We start from the raw sequence: 21,292 nt of genomic DNA, 5'->3' as shown, positions 1-21,292 counted from the left end.
CGCAACCAATCTAACATTGCAATGGGTCGGTTTTCATTCGACCCACATTACTGTGGGTTGGATCGGGTGGGTGGTGGGTTACCCATCATAAAATACAATGAACATTACATTACATTTACAGACTTATTCTCTTTACAGTTTCTACTTCATATACTGCGGTTTCAGTTGATGGTAATATAGTATTGCAGCTTGCTGCGAAGAAGAAACAAAATTGAAATAAGAATTAAGAACCCGGTCGAAAAAATCCAACCCAAAATCAATCTTAGGAAACAAAACCCTAATTAGTAATTACAATGATTCCTAGTCTCACCTTCGGTTGTTGGTTTGCTACTATACTGGTGACTATGTTGATTGATTGCTGCTGGTGATGCTGTGATTTGATTTACAAAGCGAAGAGAAAGTGAAAAAAAGAAACTGAGTCTGAGAGGGAGAGAAGAGGCTGCCGATGAAGGGAACTGAAGAAAAGTTATCGATGATTACGGTTAGGCCATTATATATCATTACTCCAACGGATATGGTTCATCTAGGATAGGTAATCTAAGGGTTAGAATTAACTTAGAAATATTTAGGTGGGTGGGTGGGTTGGATCGGATGAGGGAAGCTGCCACCCACAGTCGACCCATCATACGATGGGTTTTGATGCTGTGACCCATAATCGATCCGCTCCTAGATGGGTTGGGTCGGGTACAGGTAATTTCGGACGGGTGTGGGTTGGGTTGGTTTTGTGCGACCCTAGTTCTGGTATTGGTTTTGGTTTTTGTTTAGGGATGAGAAAATTAGAAAGAGGATTGGTTCATTTGTAAATGCAACTTCATTATGCTTATGGGGTTTTCTTTCTTGTAAATTCTTTTTTGGTGTTGGACATTAGAATTGTGCAAATGTAGTTATATTTTCTTCATGTCCCTGTAAAATTGTAAATGCAGGGATTGATTATCTTATATTTGTTCTTCTCTTTGCTTGACAAACATAAAGCGGCTTCCAATGATGGTGCAAATATATTAACCCCAGGATCCTGCTTTTGGGGTAGCACTTGATTCATGAAAACGTGTCACATTAGCAAGCCTAGTTATCTTTCATAGAATTGCACACCTTCAACTAAATCTTTATCAGGTAGAATGATGATTGGTTTTTGTTTAGAGGCCGTAATTTTTTTCTGAATCACCACATTTCTTGATTCACTACTCCCACTAGATTCTCTATTTCAAAGAATCTAGCTAGCATTTCCGGTTTCAACAATCATAGTGTCACCATACCCCAAAGGTTCAAGTTTTCTTGTTCTTTTGTTGCTCTTCTTTGAGCCCAGCCCATTCCCACATAAGTTCCATTTCTAACTCTTTCAGGCTGTACCCACTTTGACATCAAAACTGGCAGAAAAGACGGTCTTGATTTTGCACAGCACCAACTCTATAAAGATAATCCATTGTTGGAACGCCTTGAAAGCAACAGGTCCAAAGAAAAAAATGAAACTTTGAGAGGCATTTTTGGAAAGTTGTTTATGTGGAAACCTCAACTACTTGTAATAATATTAGAGGAGGCTTGATTAGCAACTTGGACACAAAGCAGAATAATGATGTTAATTCTAGTACAATCGTTTAAAATGGTGGGACTCATAATCAACCAACTCAAAAACCATGCTTTATCATCTTCGGATATGAATCTCGCACCCAGAAACTCTCTTTGAATGCTAAAAGACTAGAACAACAAGTGCCTTGGTTAACCTGGCATTGTTCTCTGAACCGTCAAAATGCCCAGGTGTTAGAATTCAATAAAAAACATCGTTGAGTAGATTTTAGAGGCCAGCTTTATTCAGGTCATCAAAGTAGGATGCTCCTTTGTATCGCAAAAATTCGCTGTTAAAACATACAAAGCATAAGTACATTATCAGTACATTATCAGAATGTCAGGTGATATTCGTCACAATGTAAACAATCACAACTTGAGTTCCAACTCGCCAACAGCACATTTTAACCAGCTTCACTAAATGTTAGAATGAGCTGACAGATATTCAAGCCAATTCATAAGCCTGCTTAGCCCTGGTCAGCACTCTTCATTTGGGGCTCCCAACAACCTAGCATGTAACAGAAAAAGATCGGTCAGTTTTATTAACAATGGTGCAAAGAAAAGCAAATGGATAATACGAGCATCAGTCTATACAAACCTGAAGATGTGGAATAGTTGCTTCAATTCAGTATCCTCGGGAAAGAACGCTTGGTTCATAACCAGTTCAGCTAATTTCCAAAACAAACCAAATGAAGTCCCATTATTACATTAAGTTACACATGTCAGTTCAGCACAAGGGCTCAAAGCAAGATATGTTGAAGGATAAAAAAAAAAAAGGTAATTACCAAAAATACAGCCAACAGACCCCAAATCTACTGGAGTTCAGTAGAGTAGTGAGTGGCTACGAGAACTTCTGGTGCCCTGTAACAAATGGTCAAGATCTGCAAAAAATTGCAACAAGCAATCATGTTATCATACGTTCAGCACACTCGAATACAAATATAACAAGATGTGTCATGTTAGAATGTTTCATTGGAAATGTGAATGCTATAAGCTAGCCCAAGATCTGATGTTTTAAGCATCTTTGTCTTTGGATCTATAAGAAGATATGTGCTTCATTGGAAGCGTGAATGCTCTAGCTAGTAAAATTTCAAGACAATTTTTAACTGTCTTACACGTGACTGTACGCTGTCATCACTAATTCAGATGAATCTAAACCAACAATTGAATATGAAATCGAAACTGAACATGATAGTACTGAGTTTGAATGAAAATTATATTAGAAACCAGATCCAAATTGAACTTTAAAAACCGAAAATCACTCCGGATCTGAAAACTTCAACACAATCTCAAAACCTAGTACAAATATAATGACCTGGAAACTTCAAAATACTCCAAACAGTTTAGTAGATTTTACCTGCAAGAGTCAAGACTACACCATATATGCCTTCATTTGATGCCCAATTGCACAACGTAGGTGCAAGGTTCTGATAAGACATGAATGGAGAGATGATCATTAGACATACAATAGATACAATAAAGAGAAGAACAGCAAGCAAATCCACAAAAAAAAGACACAAAAAGAGCTTCAAAGCTCATACATGATCCAAATTGTTTCAGCTTCTTCCAGTTTTTTTCGTTAATTTCAAATAAGTTAACCTAGGGGTAATACAGACTACCCAAAATTAACACTTGTTTCATCGTCCCCAAAGCGATTCAGACACAATCTTTCCATTATTTCATCGTCCCCGTATCGATTCAGAGATAATCGAACTATTAACAACCTAACCACAAAATAGATTATTTATGTCCAACAATTCTTGACCTTTTCCGAATCCCAATCTACTTTTCAATTTTGAAATGTTGATGTTAATTTTTCCAGAACGATGTTTCTATTTCTCCCATTCTTTTACCATCCCCCATTAAGTTCGCACAATTTAAATCTGAGTACACAAAATTCTAGATCAAAAATTTTGATTTAAATTTTGTAAGCCTTGTATATTTGTTTCTCTTCACTCTTCCTAATCACATTCTTCAACTTCAGTGCATTCTGGGTACTTACATACTTGGATATTGGCAACTCTAAAGACTGGTACGAAAGTGCTACATCACAGTTTATGAGATTTAGCTAAATGTATTTTGATCTTCTCTAATTTGTTGAATTTCATGAACCTCCCATATGATTTTGTTCAAGTTCCCAAACGTTCATTACTATACATATATCATTTGGATTCACCAACAACCAAAAATAAGATCGCATGATGTCCCTAAAGCATCTATACAACCATACAAGAGATTAAGAAAACTATACCATGCTACTCACCTTCTTCTTAAGCTCTGTTACAAGACCAAAATGAATCTTTCTGAAACCTTTGCATATTCAGTAAAGAACATGGATGACAACAACCTTCCGGTTTCCAGAAACATCAACTTGTCTGCAAAAAAATTATGAAAAACTTATGTCAATAAAGTCTAGCAACCAAGGTAAACCCATAGAGAGTATGTTACAGAACAATAGATTGAAAAACTATACCTTGCTACTGAACTTCTTCTTAAGCTCTGTTACAAAACCAAAAAGACTCTTTATGAAACCATTGTCAGTGAGGAACATGGATGACAACGGCCTTACGGTTTCCAGAAACATCAAAAAATTATGAAATGCTAATATCAATATAAAGTCCAGCAACTAGGGTAACCCTTGGAGAGTATGTAATTGAACAAGAGATTAAAAAACTATACCTTCCTACAAGAGTATGTACATGACTCTTTCTGAGACCTTTGCGTAGTCAGTGAGGAACATGGATGACAACGGCGTTACGGTTTCCAGAAACATCAGCTTATCTGCAGAAAGATTTATAAATTACAAAATACTTATATCAATAAAGTCTAGCAACCAGGATAAAACCATAGAGATTAAAGAGTATGTAATCTTACACTGCTGAGCTGATGTAAAGTTCCTTCAAATCACGGTTGAGTTCATTGTTTGTGTTTCCCAGATCAAGGCATGCCTGCAAAGATAGCAGTAACAGACTTAAGTTAACCACGACATGAAGGAGGATGAAAACTAAACCAATAAGGGGCTCCAATCTAAAATATTGAACATAATTTATCGAAGATGCTGAACTACAAAACTGAGCAACTGTCCTCAAAAAAAGCCTAAGTGTTGGAGACAGTAAAGTAGTAGTACAAAACAATGTTAAATATTGATTCAGTACGATACTACGAAGTAACTAACAGCTCAACAATTCTTTCAGACAATTACAGTTCCTTCAGACAATTACAGAACTGATCATAAATGTGCCACGGTAAGATTTAATAAGAAAATAACTAAAAATTATCAAGAGGGAAACAAAAACAATGCAAGTCGTACCATACAACAGATACAAAGTAAGCAAATAACAGACACCAAAATGTTGAAGTACTATATGTCGTGGTTACCTTAAATAATCACTCATGCCTACAAAAACCTCCATGTAACATTTTTTTCCGACTAAATTGTACATTCCGGTGAGAGTGAATATTGTTGCTATTCTATGGATTTACCACATCGTTTCACTTACCTGTCATTCTTGGTGATGGGCCAATTGTAAGAAAATGAAGTTCTTACCGCAACACCATGGGACAGTAAACCAAAGATGAATAAAAAAGACACATTTTACTGTCAGAATGTTTCCATAATTCTAATTTCTTCTACATTGTATATTTACGACATTAAACCATGAAATACTGAATTCCCATTGAACTTTAATGCATTATCATCCGAGGTCTGAAATAGAGACGCTGTATAACAGATAGATTAAAGAAACTATGCTTGAGAAAAGCAGCTGACAACTACAAAATAACCTGGCTATGTTCTCTGAACCGTCAAAAAGCCTAGGTGTTAGAATTCAATTCAAAACATCAATAAATAGATTTTTGAGGCCAGCTTTATGCAGGTCATAAAAGTAAGGATGACCCACTCATTGCGGACAGTCTCTGTGAAAGTTTGTAGCGCAACATTTGCTGTTAACACATACAAAGCGTAGGCACATGATTAGAATATCATGTGATATTCGTCACAATGAGTGAACAAGCTCAATTTGAATTCAACTCACCAGGAGCAGATCTTGACCAGCTTCATCAAGGTTAGGACCAGATGACAACTTCTGTGAAGACCATTGTCAATATTCATGCCAATTCATTAGCTTGCTTACCCCCTATTCATTTGGAGTTCCCAACAACCTAGCATGTAACCAAAAAATATCAGTCAGTTTTGCTAACACTATATGGTGCAATGAAAAGAAACTGACAACATGAGCACGAGTCTATACAAACCTGAAGATGTGGAGTAGTTGTTGCAATTCAGAGTCCTAGGGAAGAGTGCTTGATTCATAACCAGTTCAGCTATTATCCAAAACCGGCCCAAATAAAGTCCATTAGATTACATTAAGTTACACATGCCATTGCAGCACAATGGCTCAATGCAAGATATGTTGAAGGAGGAAAAAAAAGTAATTAACTAATTACCCATATTACAGCCAACAGACCACAAATCTACTGGAGTTGAGTAGAGTAGAGAATGGCTCCAAAGAAAACTTCTGGTGCCCTGTTACAAAGAGTCGAGATCTGCAAAAAGTTGCGGCAACCAATCAAGTTATCATACATTTTGCATACTCAAATACACGTGTAATTCATTGTAAGGGTGGATGCTCTAGCTAGCAGCTAATCCGAGATCTGATGGTTTAAGCATCTTTGTCTTCGGATCCATAAGAAGATTATGAGGTTTCAAGATGTGTTATACTCATGCGTGTGCTTCATTTGAATGCCCTAGCTAGGCAAGACAGTTCTAACCGTCTTTACACGTGACTGTACACTGCCACCATTAATTTGAATAAAAAGTAGCTATTTAAAAAAATTGGAAACTGATTAAGCTGAGTCCACAGCTAATTCAGCTGAATCTAAAGCAAAAATTGAATACGATATCAAAACTAAACATGATAGTAATGAGTTGTAACTGAATTAAAATTATACTAGAAACAGGATCTAATTTAAAACCTAAAATCACTCCAGATCTGAAAACTTCAGCACAACCTCAAATCCTAGTACAAACATAATGACCTGAAAACTTCAAAAAACTCCAAACAGTTTAGTAAATTTTACCTGCAAGGATCAAGGCTACACCATATATGTCTTCATTTGCTGCCTAATTGGCCAATGTAGGTGCAAGGTTCTGATAAGACATGGACGAAGAAATGGTCATTAGCAATACAGTAGATTCCATACGAGATAAACATCTACAAATTATTCAAAGTTGGAGCGGCCACTGTTGAAGTATTAAGACAAGATAAGCACAGCAAGCAAATCCACCGCAAAAGAGTATTAAAGTTTATAACCAAAACTAAGATAGCATAATATATCCTATGTTATCTATACAACTAAACAAGAGATTAAAAAGAAAATAAACTATACCTTGCTACTGCACTTCTTCTAAAGCTCTGTTACAAGACTAAAATGAATCTTTCAGAAACCTTGGCGTAGACAGTAAGGAACATGGATGAGAACGGCCGTATGGTTTCCAGAAACATCAACTTCTCTGCAGAAAGGATTTAAAAGTTAGGAAACACTTAAGACAATAAAGTCTAGCAATCAGGGAAAATCATAGAGAGTATGTAAACTTACACTGCTAAGCTGATGTGAGGGTCCTTCAAGTCAGTGTTGAGTTCATTGGTTGTGTTTCCAAGATCAAAGAATGACTGCAAAAGAAAAGCAGTTCCAGACTTAAGTAAACCACAACATGAAGGAGAATGAAAACTAAACCACTAAGGCATTCCAGATAGATTAAAGAAACTATGCTCGAGAAAGAAGCTGAAAACTACAATTTTACCTGGATTTGATCTCTGAACCGTCAAAATGCCCAGGTGTTAGAATCAATAACATCGTTGGATAGATTTTAGAGGCCAGCTTTATTCAGGTCATCAAAGTAAGGATGTTCTATTGCTTTCTTTGCTGATAGCCTCTGTGAAGGTTTGAATCGCAACATTTGCTGTTAACACATACAAAGAAGAGGTACATGATTACAATGTCATGTGATATTTGTCACTATCTCAATTTGAGTTCAACTCACCAAGAGCAGATCTTAACCAGCTCCCCTCAAGGTTAGAATGAGATGACTGATATTCAAGCCAATTCATTAGCTTGCTTAGCCCTGGCCAGCGCTCTTCATTTGGGGCTCCCAACTACCTAGCATGTAACAAAAAAAGATCAGTCAGCTTCATTAGCTATGGCGCAAAGAAAAGCAAATGGATAACATGATCACGAGTCTATAGAAACCTGAAGATGTGGAGGAGTTGCTTCAATTCAGTATCCTCGGGAAAGAGCGCTTGGTTCAGAACCTGTTCAGTTAATATCCAAAAACAACCCAAATGAAGTCCCATTAGATTACATTAAGTTACACATGTCAGTTCAGCACAAGGGCTCAAAGCAAGATATGCTGAAGGATAAAGAAAAAGGTAAGTACCAAAAATACAGCCAACAGACCGCAAATCTACTGGAGTTGAGTAGAGTGGCTCCGAGGAGAACTTCTGGTGCCCTGTAACAAATGGTCAAGATCTGCAAAAAATTGCAACAAGCAATCATGTTACAATACATTCAACATACTCAAATACAAATATAACAAGCTGTGTCATGTTAGAACGCTTCATTGGAAGCGTGAATGCTCTAGCTAGCCCAAGATCTGATGTTTTAAGAATATTTCTTTTTGGATCCATAAGAAGATAATGCGGTTTTCAGATGTGTCATGCATGTGTGTGCTTCATTGGAAGCGTGAACGCTCTCGCTAGTCCAATTTCAAGAAGTTTTTAACTGTCTTCACACGTGACTGTACACTGTTACCATTGTTCAGGGTAATAGTATGATAAACCTAAAGCTACTAATTCAGCTGAATCTAAAACAAAAATTGAAAATGAAATCAAAATTACACATGATAGTACTGAGTTTGAAACTGAATGAAAATTATGTTAGAAACCGAATCCAAATTAAACTTTAAAAACCTAAAATCACTCCAGATCTGAAAACTTCAGGACAACCTCAAATCCTAGTACAAACATAATGACCTGGAAACTTCAAAACACTCCAAACAGTTAAGTACATTTTACCTGCAAGAGTCACCATATATGCCTTCATTTGCTGCCCAATTGCACAATGTAGGTGCAAGGTTCAGACAAGACATGATGGAGAGATGATCATTAGCCATACACTACATACAATACGACAAGAGAAGAACAGCAAGCAAATCCACAACAGAAGACACAAAAAGATCCTCAAAGCTCATAAACTGGTATGAAAGTGCTACTTCAACTTCTGCCAGTTTTTTCATCGTCCCCGAAACGATTAAGACACATTCATTCCATTATATCATCGTCCCCAAATCGATTCAGAGATAATCAAACTATTAACAACCTAACCACAAAATAGATTATGTATGTCCAAAAAATTTTGACCTTTATTCGAACCCCAATCTATTTTTCAATTTAAATTTTGATGTAAATTTTTCCAGAACGCTATTTCAATTGTTTCATATTTTATCTCATCCTTTTATCATCCCCCATAGATTTCGCACAATTTAAATCTGAGTACACAAAATTCTAGATCAAAAAATTTGATTCAATTTTGTAAGACTTTTCCCTTCACTCTTCCTAATAAATTCTCCATCCTAACTCCATCAACTTCAACTTCAGCGCATTCTGGGTACATATTTACATACTTGGATATTGGTAACTCTAGAGACTGGTATGAAAGTGCTATATCACAGTTAATGAGATTTAGCTAAATGTATTTTGATCTTCTCTAATTCGTTCAATTTCATGAACCTCCCATCTGATTTTGTTCATGTTCCCAAAGTTCAATACGAAACATATATCATTTGGATGCACCAACAACCAAAATTAAGATAGCATGATGTCTCTAAAGCATCTACACAACCAAAAGACTATACCATGCTACTGACCTTCTTCTTATGCTCTGTTACAAGACCGATATGAATCTTTCTGAAACCTTTGCGTATTCAGTAAGGAACATGGATGACAACAATTTTCTGGAAAAATCAACTTGTCTGCAAAAAAATTATGAAATACTTGCTCTGTTAAAAACCTATACCTTGCTACTGAACTTCTTCTTAAGCTCTGTTACAAGACCAAAATGACTCTTTCTGAAACCTTTGCATAGTCAGTGAGGAACATGGATGACAACAGCCTTCGGTTTCCAGAAACATCAACTTTATCTGCAGATAGATTTATGAATTATGAATTACTTATATCAATAAAGTCTAGCAATCAGGATAAAACCATAGAGATTAGAGAGTATGTAATCTTACATTACTGAACTGATGTACATGTCCTTCTAATCACTGTTGAGTTCATTGTTTGTGTTTCCCAGATCAAAGAACGACTGCAAAAGAAAAGCAGTCCCAGACTTAAGTTAACCACAACATGAAGGAGAATGAAAACCAAACCACTAAGGGATTCCAGGCTAAAATATTAAACATAATTTAATGAAAATGCTGAACTACAAAACTGAGCAACTGTGTCCTCAAAAAAAGCCCAAGTGTTGGAGACAGTAAAGTAGTACAAAACAATGTTACATATTGATTCAGTATGATGCTACGAAGTAACTAACAGCTCAACAAGTTAGTGGTTACCTAAAATAATCACTCATCCATACAAAAAGTCCAGCTGCTCGTGAAAAAGAAGAACAAACTCAATAAACAGGGACAAGGTAATCCTGGCCAATAGTTCAAACATAGTTATGATTTAAAAGGTATATCGAAGATAAAAGAAAATACCTCATAAATCCACTTAAGAGTTGAGTGGAGGACTGATCAGTATGGCAAACCAGAAACTTGTGCAAGAAATAATCGCGCATAAACACCCAAAATAAGAATATAAATCTCAATATAGCATGAGTTTGAGTTCCTTCATATCTCTCCTGAAGAACCATCCTAAAATTTCATATGAAAAGGCACGAATTATTACAGAAAACCACTTCAGTAACACTAATTTCAAAAGATAATATAGTAATAGACGATGTGAATAAGAGACTCACATATCAATGTAAGTTATGGCTACTGAGCTGATGCCAAAAGCCTTGAGACCACCGCTGATCTTGCTTCTGTATAATCCCCAAAAGTAAGCAGGACATCAAGAAAACCTTCATATAAACAAGCAACAATTCATGATGGTAACAGTGATGAAGGGAAAAGATCCCTTAAACTAAAAAACAGACTCAAAAAGATCAATTTGTTCAGAAAATTTCTCTCTTCACAATAAAAACCCTTCAAATGGAAGAACTTATTGAATCAAGCTACCTCCAAAGTAATTGAGAAGCTAAAATCAAATATACCAATTGTAATTAAATTCAAATATAAGGAAACAAGATGGTACTAACAGATATATCACAAGCACATTCAAAAAAAAAAAAAAAAAAGCTTACCGATCAGAAATGAAGTCTTCGGCCATTAACAAAATCTTAATGGAAACCCATCCCACGATAAGCAAAAACTTATAAATCCACCACAGAGAGAAAGATAACAACCTAGTTGAACAATACCTTAACTCCATCGCTACGATTCTCACCAAAAAAATCCTTAGATTTCACCCATCAAACCCTAACTACAGTACTCTTTATTTTGCTCTCACAGTTTAGAGAAGATGAAGAGGCAAACAACCCCAATGGGGGTATCCAGTTGGGTTAAAAACTTATAATAGAAAACGGGATACCGATCCACCGGTTGGAACCGTTTTGTTTTTATTTTGTTTTGGATCCCCATTTTCACCGATTTCCTCCGTGGACATAGAGTTGAGATTGTCGATCGGTGGTGATTGGATTAGCAGGGGCTAGTCCAGCTTGCTAGGTCTGCTTAGGTAGATAGTCCTGACCGTGTCGTATTAAAAAAAAATCATAAAAAAAAAACTGGTATACCACGAACGCGAACATAAAATTGTAGGAAAATGTGAATATCAATCTCCTGATTGGTGTAGTTGCATCTTTTCTGATGGCTACACCCACGTAAGATTAACGACTAAAAACTACTTAAACACATAAGATTTAATATGAACAAGAAGTAAATAGCATGAAATGTAAAGATTGACACAAGCATATAACGTGGTTCGGCCATGAAGACCTACGTCCACGGAGAAGAAGATGTTTTCTTAATGATTATAAGGTCTTACCCTTGAAAGTGTTACAAATCTCTTCTAGATTTCTCACTTTCTCTTTATCTAAGTCTCTCTCAGGAATTTTCTGTAGAAAGACCATCTAAGATTACATAAGTTGTCCATCTCCTGATACATGGACTGTTATTTATAGATAGAATAAACTCGTGGTCGCTTGATCGTCCGAGTTGGGTGAGCTGTCTTCCCTCGTCCTGGCTTCCTCGGGCTCGTTCTATACCTTCCCTCGTGATGGTCTACTTGGTCCTCCCTCCGATTTATCTCGCTCTCCCTAGGATCGTGCTGCCCTTTTGTGGAGAACCTTGTGCTCCATCACCTCTGGGTCGTAGTATAGATCGTCCGAGTCTTCCGTCACGATGCCCAACTATCCTAGTCTTGTTCTTATCCCTCATTAAATGCAGTCTTTCTTTTTAGACTTGACCGTCTGAGCGGATTAGAACTTTATATATACGCGTTCTTCATGTGGCGTCTGTGCAGTTGCCTCGACTGAGACAAATCCTCCTTTTTAGAGAGTGATTCGATGCTTCTACCTTATCATCTCATCATGTATTCATCCCTTGAGATGTTGACATGTGGCCATCGGGTATTTTACCCACACATTTTGCTCCTTTTCTTTGCAACTTGCCGAGGGCATAATGGGAAGAAAATTATGTAACCGCCGCACCTTTTCCGACACGTCCTTGGTTTACGCCACGTATGCATTTTTAATTCGCTTTTACCCGTTGGACTTGAGGCGCCGATTGGTGGTCCTTTGGTTTCTTATAAAATCTATTGGGAGGAGAGAATGTCGCCTTTAATATCTCTTTTCAGAGTTCATAACTTTTTCATTCTTTCTCTCCTTTATCTCTTGTTGTTTCTTCTTAACTTATTGTCTCCTATAAAGAGATTTACAATGTCTGGGAGGAACTCCCCATCTCGCTTCTCAAGACGTTATGGTCCCTTCTCTTTCTTCATTCCCCTTTTTGTTAGCATCAATGATTCTTGTCTTCATTCCCCTTTTTGGGTTATGTGGTTATTACAGTCATTTCGACTGGTAACTCCCCTTTTTTGCTCCGACTGCAAAGCTTTGCCGCCATTGTTACCGGCTGTTCTTGCCGGTGTATGTTTGTTTTGGTCTAGTTTTTCTTTGTCGTGTTAGTCATTGTTCTAACTCCTTTTCTTTCATTTGCTTTTTTTATCATCCCTCGAAAAGCTCCGATGAGAAATTCCAGTTCTGAGCGTGTCTCCGGCCAGTCTGACGAGGCGTTTTTGGAATCGGTGAGGGTTAGGCATCGTCTTCAGCGATTTGATATTTCTTTTGCCACTCTAGAGGGGCAGTTTGGTGTTCTTTCCAAGGATATCTTCGAGAAGAACCCTTGCGGCCCTAACGAGATCATAGTTTCAGTGGGCCAACTTGACGCCGGCCTTCGTATTCCTCTGTACTGGCCGTTGAATCCCTTCCAGTACGAGATATTATGTAATCTTGATCCTCAGCGATCCATTTATCAGCCCAATGGTAATTTCTATCGGATCGCCCGAGAGTGTGATCGCTGAAGTCAAGGCAAGGTTACTCAGCACGAGTTGAATCGATTTACTCCCGCTTAGAAGGATTTATATACTTCTGATACTTTTGTGGAGAACTACTGGTGTCACCAATATGATACTTATGATGGCTTTGGAGTCGGGATTTCTAGGTCTCGGAGGAGTGCTCGAGACTCTCAGTATCTGTCCGGTTTGGATCCTCCTGTTGCTACTCAACATACTATTCGTAAGACTCACGATCCCAAATGGCCTATTGCTCCTATCCGAATTATAGGTCCTTACATTTATGGTTGGGATGAGATTGGCAATATTCTTTCTTGTATTCCTGAGATGCACGCTCATCTGCTTTCCTATAGGCCCTGGGAGCTCAAGTGGGTCGTCCCTCGTAGGCGTTTGTCTCAGTCAGCCCGGGCTAGCGAGGATTCTAAGGTAAAAAATACTTGTCCTGATTTTTTAACGTATATATATATACACCTTTCCTCTGTTTTTTGCCTTAGCAGCCAGTGCATTTGTGTTGTTTGGCAGAGGAGAACGTTGACTGATGGTGCTGGGCCATCGAATGCTCCTGCTGCTGCTATTGAATATGTCATGTAAGTGGATATTGATGCTTTGTTTGGTGAGAATGAATTGTTGGATGTCACTGATGCTTTCTTTGAGGAACTTGATCAAGATATGTTGGCTGATCTTACCGATCATGGCGCTGCCTTTGGATCGGAGATAACTCTGCCCTCGGCGAGGGATGCTGCTGACAGGGGAGCAGTTGTTGGTGGAGGAGTAGGTGATGGTCTCGCTGTGACTCCGAGTGTTGGTGGTGGTACCCCAAGTGTACCAAACAACTTTGCTAGTGGTTTTCCCTCTTCTCTAGTGGGTTTGTCTGGTGCTTCGTCTTCTACGCCCTGGTTTAGTGGCGGATCCGAGTCGATGAAGATCATGTGCTCGGATAGGTATGCTCAGATGAGCGAGGACGAGCAGGCTCGTGTTCTGGCTTTTTTGGATAAGTCTGCACAGCAACAGCTTGTGCTATCGGTATGTGATGTTTTACTTTGTTTGGTTTTTCATTTTTGTAAGATTTGTTACCTCTTAAAGCAACAAATTTTTTTCCCCAGTTTTAAATGGTATTGTTGTATTTTCAGAGCAACAATTTGAGAATTAGTATGCTAGCCGAGTCTCGTGTTGCTATGAAGAAGGCTAAAGCTGCTGAGCAAGAAGTTCAACTACTTCGTATTGCATTGGCGTTGGAAAATGATGAAGCATTGGCCTTTTGCCAGGACAAGAAGGAGTTAGAAGGTATTTATCTATTTTATATCTTTGATATTGCACCTTCTTGGTAGGGATGAGGCTTCTGAAATAGTCCCTGTATTGGTAGTTATGGTCAAACGATTGGTGGAGCAGTTAGATAATGTTGGTCATAGGCATGCTAGAGAGCGCAGTGATCTTAGACTCAATGTCAGCGCGCGCCAGTGTAAGATTGGCTCCTTAGAGCAAGATAATACGATGTTGCATGAGGATGTGGAGGTACATCGGAAACGCACGGTGGAGCTACGGGACTTGCTTGATAAGGCTAAGAGAATAGTTGTGGAGCGCTCGGATGAGATCAAGATGCTTCGAGCGCAGAAAGATGGGCTTATTAATTGGCAATGCGATCATATGCCCATCATAACACAGGCTGAAGAGGATAGGGAAGCACTGAGAAGGCTTAAGCGGGATTATATTGCCTTGGAGAGGGAGAGGGATAGGCATATGTTATCCTTTCCTCATGCTGATATGGTCGTAACTCCTGTAGAAGTCCGGCTTAGTGCTCTAGATGCCGAAAAGATTCGATTAGAACAAAATTTAGCCGTTGTTTTGCGTGAAAACGAAGGTTACTTATACATATATTTGTGTATTGTTTCGCCGTGATATTTTGCATGAGCTAATCTTTTTTGATTTGTTCTTGCATAGGCTTGCAAGCAAAAGGATGAGTTGGAGCGTCAACTGGAGGAAGAAAGGGTGGTTAGGCAAGGCCTTGATCAGGAGCTTAATGAGTTGGTGAGTAGCCACGAAGAGGAACTGGCTGCTGCTCATGCCGAGAGAGATGAAAATCTGAACAATATACATGCGGAGTACAAAGTTTTGATGACCAAAGCTTGTAAGGCTGATGTTCTTCGGGATCGTCAACGAGCTGCCAGAGCTGCTGCTGCGAACACTGTGGTTCCTCCACCAGTCGTCGAGCCCGAGTCCGTACAGAATGTTACTATCGTCGAGGATGAGGAGGGCGATGATCAAGAGGCTCCTAATGACGGACAGAGCTGAGCGTGTCCATTTTTTGGCGCAAGTGAAATCTCTCGCTTTAGCTTTCTTCTTTTGGTTTCTTATGTTGAACATAAGTTTATAGGTTTGGTTGCTCCTTTGTAGAAACATTTTCATCTTTATTGGAAAGTCCTCAATTTGTGGGAGGCATAACTTTATTGTTTTGTGGTAAGTCCTCGTATGTGTGAGGCACTTTAACTTTGTTGTTGGATGTTATTAACATTGCTATTTGTCGACTGCCTTCTTTTGATCGTATGATAATTTATCATGATCTGGCTATGAAAGAGTTTTGACTATACATTGCTGGTCCAACCTTGGGTAACATATCCGAGGAGTGATCAGTTCCTTAGTTGGATGTGCTATCTCTTATGGTGTTGGACTTAGACTGTAGTAACTTTCGTTTATCCTTCGTTTGCTTTGTTGTAGCGCTCGTTGTCGGAGCAATTGTTCTCTGAGGCTGTTGTTGAAGCGTGCTCTCAAAGGTGATACCTTGGTTGAGTAATTCTTACTTTGGCGTGAAGTAGAGAAGTCAAAGATAGGTATCTCCTATTTAGGACAGGATATCGTCCGATATCATGATCGTGACGATGTTACCTTAGGTTTGTAGACCATGTAAGGTAACTTAGGGTTGTTTACCTGTATTGTTTGTAGAATGAGGGTGTGTCCATCACCATTCCATTGTTGTTGATGGATTCATCTGTCTGATGTGTTTGTGAGAAGTGCAAGTATGATATGATTAGTCTAAATGCGTATACAGAGTAAAGAAAAGACGTACATATGCAATAAAGATTATATAATCTAAAAACTAGAATCACCATGTAGACAAGTAATACACAAAAGGAGTAGTTTTATTAATTTCAAAAGAGGGTGTGAACCCTTAACACATTTCGAGGGAGGTTTCATGACCTCTTCACAAAATAGGGGCTTAAGGACCTAACCTCAAATATGAACCTACTAGACATCAACCTTCGTGGTCCGTGTGATGTTCTCAGTGAGAGATACGCTATGAGTCTGCTAATAATTCTCATTAGCTTGCGATATCGGTTGGGATTTGTCTGCATCCCAACTTGTGAAGTAAACTTTTTTGGTAATTGGCTATCTTGCCATAGTCTGATTGGGCTTGGGAGCCTCCATTGCCTTCTTGATGAGTGGCCAGGGTTTTAGTGTAGAGTCTTCTGGGGTGGGAATCCTTGTTTGCTCAAGGTATGTTCTTGGTCGAAAATGATGTTGCACATTATCCTTGCTAATGCAGTGGTTGTAACCTGAGTAACTATCTAGGAAAGATAGTATGGCACCTGTAGGTGCGGCATCTATACCGGCAAATTTCTGTGAGATGTTGTAGAGGGACTCCTCCAATAATTTTTGGGTGCTAGTATAGGCTATTTTGTTCTTAAGAGTACTTTCAATCTTGGTGGGAGTACGAGGTCTGACTTCTCCCTCCTTGGGGAGGTCCTGTAATTGTTATAAGGGTCGTGCGATAGGCCCCGAGGTTATGGTGTTGCACGAGGCCTGGGCGTCAGGTAAGCGTGTTGGTGCGCCGCTTATTGCAATGTAGTCATGGGCTTCAATTGAGTTAGCGACACCTCTAGCCTTCCTGGCCTGCGTTTTTGTAGAATTTACTTTGTTCTCGTTGTTTTGGGCGTCCATCTTGTAACAATACTTTGCTTCTCTAGAGTCTCCAATAATTTCTTCCACTCCATCAGGCGTGGGAAATCTTAGCCTTTGATGGTAAGTCGAGGCCACTCCTTTGATTCTGTGGACCCAGGATCGTCCGACGATGGCTGTATAGGGTGACAGTACATCTACCACACAGAAAGTAGTTAGGGTAAGGATTCTTCCAACCCGGATTTCTAGTGTTATCTCCCTTATTGGGCGGGTTGATAACCCATTGAAGACGAATATGTTTTAGGTTGAGGGTATGAGGCACTCGTCTTTGAGGCCCATTTGTTTGAACGTTTCATAGAATAAGATTTCTACAGAACTGCAGCCATCGATTAAGATTTTGGGCATTGCCCACGGTCGTTCTTTAGTCTTTGCTTCCTCGCCCTCGTGCTCGGGGAGTGCGATGGCCATCGTGACCATGAGTGGGTCGTTGTGGCTCTGTCCTCCTTCTGGTGCCTCCGAGGCTGAAAAGCTGATAGGCAATTTCATCCATTCCTCTATTGGGGGTTCTCTGGTTACACTAAAAACTTCATCGCATTTGAAGTTTCGTTTGTGAATTCGTCCAGTAATATTTCCTTCTCGTACGGGGGTGGTTATCGCCGAGTGTGATATGGTATTATAGCCCAAGTACTGTGCCTCGCGAGGGATCTCCACACGATGTATGGGTGCCCCAGTGATGGGTGGGGCTGTTGGTTGTGCAATATATTTTTGGAGCTTTCCCTCGTTAATCATATCTTGCAGTACCTTCTTCAAGTCCCTGCACGAGTCTGTCTTGTGGCTGTGAAACTGGTGGAATTCGTAGAAGTCAGTCCTATTTTTAGTTCGTTCTGGCTACTGACCTTTATTCCATGGGTAAGTGATTTTATGATGTCCGTCGATCTTCTTTAGGATCTCGGATATGGGGGTATTCAGTTTTGTATAGACTGGGTCAATGAACTTTACCTTCTTCTGTTGGGTCTGGTCCCTTCATTTCCATCCACCAGTCCGATGCTTGTCAAACTGGGTTGACCCGTTGTTGGATCGCCCTGCTCCTTGGGCTGGCAATGGAGGGTACTGTGGTTCTACCACATTTGCTCCTCTATTAGTTCCTTTTGCCATCTTGTCATAAGTTTCATCCTGAAGTCCCTCCAAGGCTATGTAGTCCTCTTGGATTTCTCTTAATTTGCCCAAAGTTTTCGGCATGGACTCATACATGCGGACAAAGAGAGGGTCCGTCTTTCTAAGGCTGTTCTTGAAACCTAAGATCGCATAATCTTCAGGGACCTTGCCGATCTCAACACATAGTTTTCTCCATCATGTCACCAGGGAACGAAGTGACTCGTTTGGTCCTCTTTATATTTGAAAAAACGCATCAACTTCTGGTCGGATTCGACTGTTGTGAATATATGTTTCTAAAAACAGCTCGGATAGGTGAGCAAACGATTTGACCGAGCCTTTAAGTAAATTGTTATACCACAATAGGGCTTCATCCCTTAGACTAGCAGGGAAAAACTTACACAACACCACATCGTAGTGGTCCCATTGGGTTAATGTCATACGATAAGTCCGAAGATGTTCAATTGCATCTCATGTTCCTGTGAATGAGGGTGTGAACGCCGGTAGGGAGAATTTCCTAGGGAATGGCAATCTTAATATATTTTCAGACAAGGGAGATTGTCCTGCTTCTTGCATGACTACTGCCAATTTCTTATTCTCCTGCTTCCATGTAGCTTCCCTATACATTACTTCAAGTCGGTTGACTCGTTCTTGGAGCTCGTCCTCCTTTCGCCTCGTCTCATCCTTCTTTCTTCTTCCCAGAGCTCTCTTGGGTGAGAAGGATAGTTCATGAGGCCGATGCCTTGATCGTCCTGAGTCATCGTCTGATTGTTCAACGTATGATACAACCTTAGAGCGTGTTGTTATCGTGCTCTCCCCTCGCTTGGGGTTTGTGGACGTGAGATCCTATGGTCTCACCGTCGATTTTGACATCGTCGATTTGGTTCTTGTTTTGTCTGTGTTTGGGGTCAACGTCTGATGACCCCTCGGATGGGCTATCCTCTTGACCGGATGCACCTATACTTCCCTTTGGTAATCGATCTGTTGTTTCCTCGTTTGAGGTGTCAGGGATGTTAATTAACTCGTCGTCTTGTAGGTGCTCAAAAGGGTTTTCCTCCTCTGGGATTTCTTCAATGGTAGCGAGTGGTACCTTCTTTGTTACTTTGCGTTTTAATCTGCGGTTTCTCCACTCCAGCTTTTTATTACTCCTTTCTAATTTCATCATTCTCTTATCCTGAATCTCTTGGGTTTTCAGGATGGCTTCCATGGAAGCATTAGCATCGGCGAGGCCTGAAGGGTTACCCTTCTTGGTCTCGGAGCTTACTGCTTGTCTCGGCAAGCGGTTCAACCCTCCTGGTTGAGTAAGATGAATGTCATCATGCTTCTCGAAGGGGTTTCCCTCGCCTTCGGAGCTATAATTATCAGTTAGTCCTTCCCGATATCGATCATCTGGTTGTCCCTCGCCTGGGACCAGAGCTTCACCGGGCTCCATATCGTCGAGTTCTTCTGTTTGGGATCCACCATTTTCTCTTTGGCTCGCACGAGAAGATCGTCGTGTCACCATTACCTTCCCTGCAACATATGAAATAATACTTAATTTGTCTTTTCTTCAGAAAAGTGGGACCCTAAATTTGCAGGTCACGTGCAATTACTAAGTCATAGTTCAGGCTAGACAGTTTAGTACAGGAAGACTTTGCAGTAGATTTTGGAGACATGTGAAAATTTCAAAACATTCCCTCCTTGGATGAGGTGTTGATGATGGAGAAAAGGTGCTTTTCCAGTCCTTCGAGGAAATATCTCCTTTAACACACCATACCCTTATATATAGGGAAAGAATCTAATTATGACGATTGAGTACGTTTTCCCATTCTAGGAAATATATCTCATCATCTCTTGGGTAATGATTTCAAACAAACTTTGAGTTTGATGAATGATTATATACTCATTAATTCCTCCCCTTGACTTAAATTTAAGTTTTTAAGAAGGAGATTAAAGATTGTGTTGAGTTTGATGATGAACATCATGAAAAGTTGGTCTTTTCAACTCTCATATGGTGATTTCTTCCTTATGTAGCTTACTGACTATCATCTCTTCCCAACTCTTTCATGGAGGAAATCGTTTGAGCACCGAAGCGTTTGAAGCTCCATATTTACTCCGATCTGCAACTCTCCTGAGCTACTTGAGGAAGGCTTAAAAAACTTGAAAATAACAATAAATCTTAAGAAAAAACAAAGAAAAATTTGTAGATCTGTTGATTTTGAGGTTCTACTAGACTTCTTAGATCGTGAAGATCAATTTTGAGTCCGAGCTCAACTCATTCATCTTAACAGAAATCTACTTTGCAGTGTAAATACATTTCTCATACAGAGATTATGAGAACGATATAGAGCTGTTATTAGGGAGGTAGATTAGATCTTCATACCTCCCTGTTTCTAGCGCCAAAATGTAGTTGCATCTTTTCTGATGGCTACACCCTAGTAAGATTAAAGACTAAAAACTACTTAAACACATAAGATTTAATATGAACAAGAAGTAAATAGCATGAAATGTAAAGATTGACAAAAGCATATAACGTGGTTCGACCATTAAGACCTACGTCCACGGAGAAGAAGATGTTTTCTTATTGATTATAAGGTCTTACCCTTGAAAGTGTTACAGATCTCTTCTAGATTTCTCACTTTCTCTCTATCTAAGTCTCTCTCAGAAATTCTCTGTAGAAAGACCATCTAAGATTACATAAGTTGTTTATCTCCTGATACATGGACTGGTATTTATAGATAGAATAAACTCGTGGTCGCTTGATCGTCCGAGTTGGGTGAGCTGTCTTCCCTCGTCCTGGCTTCCTCGGGCTAGTTTTATACCTTTCCTCGTGATGGTATACTTGGTCCTCCCTCCGATTTGTCTCGCTCTCCCTAGGATCGTGCTTCCCTTCTGTGGAGAACCTCGTGCTCCATCACCTCTGGGTCGTAGTATAGATCGTCCGAGTCTTCCGTCACGATGCCCAACTATCCTAGTCTTGTTCTTATCCCTCATTAAATGCGGTCTTGCTTTTTAGACTTGGTCGTCTGAGCGGATTAGAC

The 21,292-nt window shown here is 39.5% G+C and overlaps 1 long non-coding RNA gene across 14 annotated transcripts; it reads right to left on the bottom strand.

The window, feature by feature from the left end:
• Positions 1-1,516: 1,516 nt before the first annotated feature.
• Positions 1,517-11,196, bottom strand: LOC113322064. Of its 14 annotated transcripts, none has more exons than XR_003346944.1 (26): positions 10,966-11,196; positions 10,579-10,683; positions 10,319-10,474; positions 10,175-10,208; positions 9,851-9,924; positions 9,634-9,757; positions 8,634-9,589; positions 7,997-8,088; positions 7,810-7,871; positions 7,604-7,719; positions 7,364-7,522; positions 7,159-7,232; positions 6,949-7,072; positions 6,640-6,709; positions 6,007-6,105; positions 5,815-5,883; positions 5,595-5,721; positions 5,460-5,502; positions 4,435-4,508; positions 4,240-4,341; positions 4,034-4,124; positions 3,824-3,935; positions 2,918-2,987; positions 2,346-2,441; positions 2,159-2,228; positions 1,517-2,068 (listed from the first exon to the last, which is right to left on the bottom strand). It is a non-coding gene; the product is annotated as an uncharacterized LOC113322064 (long non-coding RNA). The 14 variants fall into 14 exon arrangements; XR_003346943.1 differs by lacking the exon at positions 5,460-5,502 and having other exon boundaries at positions 8,634-8,664; positions 9,485-9,589; positions 9,693-9,757; XR_003346946.1 differs by lacking the exon at positions 5,460-5,502 and having other exon boundaries at positions 3,812-3,935.
• Between the last annotated feature and the right edge of the window lie 10,096 nt (positions 11,197-21,292).

This window comes from Papaver somniferum, chromosome 11, assembly GCF_003573695.1.
Source record: "Papaver somniferum cultivar HN1 chromosome 11, ASM357369v1, whole genome shotgun sequence".
Taxonomy (NCBI): Eukaryota; Viridiplantae; Streptophyta; class Magnoliopsida; order Ranunculales; family Papaveraceae; genus Papaver; species Papaver somniferum.
Note: the sequence above shows the minus strand (reverse complement) of the source record. Positions and strands in the feature narration are given on the sequence as shown.